Source organism: Lytechinus variegatus, chromosome 15 (genome assembly GCF_018143015.1).
Source record: "Lytechinus variegatus isolate NC3 chromosome 15, Lvar_3.0, whole genome shotgun sequence".
NCBI lineage: Eukaryota > Metazoa > Echinodermata > Echinoidea > Temnopleuroida > Toxopneustidae > Lytechinus > Lytechinus variegatus.
Genome location: NC_054754.1, coordinates 6,328,307 through 6,334,306, shown reverse-complemented (window position 1 = coordinate 6,334,306; position 6,000 = coordinate 6,328,307).

Here is a 6,000-nt window from a genome sequence, read left to right as displayed (position 1 = left end):
TCATGGGTATCCGTTCCAACCAAAGTCATCAGACCTGGGGGGTGTTTCACAAAGATTTAAGTATGACTTGGAGTCGCACTTAAATGTCTAGTTGCGCGCAGTATAAAAGGCATGACAGCATTGGTCAGATCATGCCAAGAGGACGCGCACTTCTGCGTATTGATCAATACGATTGCGCGTTGCATATCATGTACGCGTCAACATTTAAGTGCGACCTAAGTCATACTTAAATCTTTGTGAAACACCCCCCTGACAACCTTTTGGCCAAAAATGTTGATGAAATGCTCCCCAGACCTTGCCATCAGAGCAAAAGTGAGTGGATAAAAAAAACGAATACATGATATTAGCTTGGTCCAACTGACCGAAAGATTGTAGTGTTAATGGACCTCTATGGAGATCAAACCTTGATGCTAAAAGTGATTTCATCTCATCAATGCAGAAATAAACGATCAAGGAACATTACTTGATGTAAACCTTGTCTTCATAAAGGATTTAATTACAGATGGCCTTTTCATAAGATCAACACTTTATACACCCATCAGTGCGATCAACAGTCCAGATCTTAGGGCCTCCGCACACCTTACGACCCGACTGGTCGCCGACTGGGTGAGGGGAGATGTGACGTCACAGTTCTTGTCAGCTTGAGAGTCGCAGACCGGTCAGAGACAAGTCGCAAGGAAAATCGGGAGGATTTGACATGTCGAATCCTTATGACTGAATCGCAAGCTCAATCCAACCTCCAGCCAATCAGACAGCAGAGTTGCACGACGCGAATATAAACAGCGCGCATACGGAGTAGTAAGCGCACTTTCTCAGTTGCTATGGCAAAAAGCGATGCGTGAGTCGTAGATCGGATCGCAAGGTGCGCGGTGTCGAGGCTTATGACCACCTTGCGATTCATCTCCCCTCACTCAGTCGCAAGCCAGTCGGCGACCAGTTGGGTCATAAGGTGTGCGGTGGCCTTTAGGAGGGTAAATAAGCCCACCTCCCTCAGGTCGAGCAATTTCAAAATAGCCTGGGCTACATGTGGTTCTATTAGATTTGAGTGAAAACCTGGCATAGTTATGGTGTTGACTTCTAAAGGTTTCCATGGTGAAGAAGAAGATTGTAGTACTTTCACGGTACACTATGTATTCTATCGTGGGCATACATGTATGTTGGTCCTGAAAAGGACCGCCCAAACATGACATTTATGCCCATGAAAGAATACATGTGTACCGTGAAACCCTTACACTGTTGTGGTGTCAAATCATCGCGTTTGGAGATGTATTGGAACTTTGTCCTTATACCATATAATCATGTATTATCTGTTTTAGATCTAGAAGGGAGTAAGATTGGTAAAGTCCTTTTGCCTCCAAACAGTTGTTTATGAAATCCTTAAAAGCTGCAATCCTCGCCTTGCTTGTATTAGCCACTGAAAGACGTGCAACGCCATTCACATCAACAGGACAATTTTTTAAATGCCTTCAGTGAACGCTTCTGTCAATTTTATCTCGGAAACTCTCAAGATGTAGTTGACTGCTCCATTATGCCATTATGATACTCTAATCCAAATAGTCATTTGATATAGCACCTTCAGAGCTGCCAAGTAGTACTGATTTTCAGTACTTAGTACTGAAAAGTGAGAAGAATACTGATTGTTTCATGTAAAATACTGATTTCTAAAGTTTCAGTTGTATGTGTGGTCCTATGGTATTTTTTGAAAATACTGATTTCCTCACCAAAATACTGATTTTCAGCTTTAGAAATACTGAAATGTTCTTTTTCTGGTTGGCAGCTCTGCGCCTTTCCTTTTCCTTACAAAGTGCTGCACACACACACACACATTTTTCCATGTTTGGGCCACTATATCAATATCTCAACACCTCAGATAAAGCATTTGCATGAACTTGCTTGATAGATTGGTGATGATAACATATGACATAATTAAATTAAAAAGAAATGCTTTCTTGAAAATTTTGACATTAGATACTGGTCTACTATGTGTAAGTGCCAATCTTGAAACTCCAATATTGAAAAAAAATCTCTTCTGTAGATGTTTACTACTACATTTGACAAAAAAAAATTTAAAATGCAATGTAATAGAACAACAGAATTTGCTGAATAGATTTTGAAAAGAGGTGATTTTAAATTAATAATCATTCCTGCCTCCAAGATTATCGAGGACATTCAATTCTTATTAAGTTTAGACCAAATAGATTTAATGTTGATGCATTCTTGATAAGATTGCATGAAGTAAATCTGCACAATTTCTATATTTTGGCAATTATTCATATGATTATATCATCGTACAATTATTTAAAGTGATATGATTCCGTCAACTTCAACAATGCTTCCAAATTGCTTTATAGTAAACTTGTGTACTACCGGTATTCCATTGTTAAAATGCCCAGTTTGACAGTTTGATACTTGCCAAAAATATTTCATTCATGATTTTTCATGCAATCCAAGCATAAAATACTCTCAAGTACTTGTAAAAGTTAATGTAATCCGACATATCATATATGACATTTGAAAGTCTTTTTTTCTGTGGAATTTGCAATACAAACTGCAGCAATTTACAGGCAACTGTCCTTACATTGAATTAATGCATTATTAACATGTCTCTAAAGCTGGCACAATATCTTAATCAAAAACTTAAAAGATTAAACCTTTACTGTAATGCCGGGTTGCGAGTTTGTATTAAACTGAATATTCCTTCATTGTATATCAAATTTTCTTAATGCTCTTAAATTGTGAATAATTAAAGGTTGCCTTTTTCAGTCTTTTGATATTCTCATCACCTAAAATATTATTTTATATTATAATTAAGTGTAAAACTCCTTTATTTTTATGTTTTATTGTGGATGGTAATTTTTAAAAAGTATAATTTTGAAGGTTGATTCATAAACTATGTGTTGAAACCTCTTTCTTGTTGACAAATCCCTTCATCATTTCTTGGTCTAATTTATGGATTTATTTTGGTATTTCTATGATTAACTTAATGTGTCTTTTGTATAAAATTGAACAACATTTTTCAATATTTCTGTTTCAATTCAAAATATTGATTATTTGTAATGGGTTATGTGCAAATATGATCTCTGAAACTTCTACATCATAAAATGTAGGGATTATAATAGAATCATTTATAAAGTAAAAGTGAAAGTAATAAGAGAACATACTATATATTAAAAATGAAGTGTATTCAAGCTTATTTAATAAGTGAAATTGTAATAGTAAAAAATATATTTCACTATCTGCAGAGGGCTTATGGGAAGTTTGTTGATGGTTTTGTAGTGAAAGAGTAGAGAATAAGGGAACGAGTTCAACCCCAAATTGTCAGATATATTTCATTTTGCATTTCCAATTCAAGGGCATTAACAGGATAATTATAATTATTATTTATTCGACCAATATAAAAAAGTACATACACATTACATCAGAATAAAAAACAATTACAGTACATGAACATGCAAAGAAATGCGGAACAGCATGAGGGGTCAGGGGGCACAAAGTCATCACTCTTCAGGGTGCTACATAACTTTTTAGAAGCACTTGCCCAGTTGGGCAAGTAAATTTTAAATAGTTGGAATGTACTTGCCCCATAATCTATTTCACATGCCCGAAAAAAATCATTGAAAAAAAAGTTTGATCTCTTCAAATAAAGTTTTGCAGTTTTATAAACTATTGACCCTTTCTCTCTTTTGACATGAACTGACCTACTTTGTTATTGCATTTCTTTTTTCCAAAGTGATTTTATCTTGCCTGCTATGACCAAATTAGGGTCAATATATCATATCAACCCTAATTTTAGTCATTCTACCATGAGAACTTTGCTTTCCCAATTTGGGCAAGTAGTTTTGGTCTTTACTTCAAAGCACTTGCCCGACTCTAACTTTTACTTGCCCCAGGCAATCGGGCAAGTGCGTATGTAGCACCCTGGCTATTGCCCAAAGGCATGTACCCCCACACTTGCTACTCCCAAGACTTAAATCAAATATATAAATACTCTTACACAAAATATTGCACATTGAAAAAAGGGAATCCAAAAATGAGGGGGGGGGGGAATGCTTTACACCCCTATTACTATGATTATATGATATTGTGAACAGAATATGAAATCCAACAAATGTCACCAAACTCTTTTTTTCTTCCAAGAACTTAACCTGTTTCTTTACCTCAAATTGTGTTAACTGTATCCAATGTTAATTTCATATTATTTGTTCCATCTTTTTTTTTTAGGTTTTCAAGCAAAATTGTGCAGTTGAGGGTACCATTATTATACACCCCTTTTTGAGTTGGAATGTCCTATTTTTCATAATTCTCAAAATGACTGCCCTTTAATTTATTTTCTGTATGTGATACAGACCATTCATTTTGAAAGCATGTCTCTGACTGTCATTTTTGATAAATTATGTTATTTGTAATGAAATATGTAATTATATTTTGGCAGATATATTTTATTTCATAAGTTTGATTTATTTTACCTCAGAGTATTACATTTAGTGCATTGTTTATGTATTGCTATTGAAATATATATTATGTAGAGCGTTGTGGCCCAGTGGATTAGTCTCTGGACTTTGAAACAGAGGGTTGTGGGTTCAAATCCCAGCCATGGCGTAGTTTCCTTCAGCAAGAAATTAATCCACATTGTGCTGCACTCAACCCAGGTGAGGTGAATTGGTACCTGGCAGGAATTTATTCCTTGAAAAGCCGAGCGTGTAAAAGCTGCTTGAGCTATAGCGAGGGTAATAATATCCAAGTCCTTTGGAAGCGCATAAAGACGTTATTCATAATGTGTTATGCGCTATACAAGAACTATTATCATTTATTATTATGTAATCTGTTTTGTATATCTTTTCTTTTAATTCTAACATTTCAGCACTTCATTTATGTCATTTTGCTCCCATATATTAATTTCATTTATTCCACATTAAAAATCATACAGAAAAATTACAAAAAAATCACAGAAATACAAAGAAAAATGTGGAGTATGAAAATCATTCCATTTGTTTGGCAAAACTTTGCTGAGAAGCAAGAAAAATAGGTCATTGCTAAGAAATGACATAATTTTTCCCCGAAGATAATGACATGAAAAAAGGGGGAGTGGCTATCACCAATCTAAAGAGATCCAGGTTGTGTTTTTTTTGTGTGTTTGTTTTGTTTTGTAATGGTCATTACATCTGTGAATCATTGGAATCATAACATGGATCCAGTATTTACAAGGGTATTGGTAACTGTGTGTATTATTGTACTGCATGTAATCTATCTAGTCTGAGGATTTGTGGGTTTCACCATTTTATGCTGCCTTCTGCTATCTGGGAAGTTCACCCTGACAAAAAGTTTATTGTAAAATAGCAGAAAAATCATTCGAAGTATTGCCGAAGGTTTGAGAAAAGCCATCAAAGAATAAAAAGGTTGTTAGAATTTTAATTATTTGATTTGTGACATCACATGTGGTATGGTTTAAAACAAGTAAGTGAAATGTTTTTTTCTCAGAAATTGAAAATGGTTTTTACTCTACAGTCAGTATAATAATAGGTGAGTCATTTCGCACCCGTTCCTAAAAAGAAAACAAAAATAGGTCATCACGAACCATAAAAATATACATGACATATGGGGCAGCTGCTCGTTTAGGACTTCACAAATCCAAAACTTAAAATTCTAACAACTCTCCAATCTTTAATGGATTTTCTTCAAACCTCCAATATTTTGTGTTATTTTTTACTGTTTGTTTTTTCAAGCAAACTTTTCTTCAGGGTGAACTTCCCCCTTTCAATCTGTCATATATTTATTTACAGGGCTTGGTACATGTATGCTTTTTTTAGATGAGTATTTTCCTTTTCTGTCACATTGTCTTTTTTAGGATGAATGAGATACCAATTGTTCCCTTTTTATATGTTTTCAATTCTTATTGATGTATATTTGAACTTGCAAATATAGAACAGGCTTATATTTTAGTGGTATACTTATCAAAGAAATGGACAGCTTTATTTTCACTTGATACATTATCAACAGTAA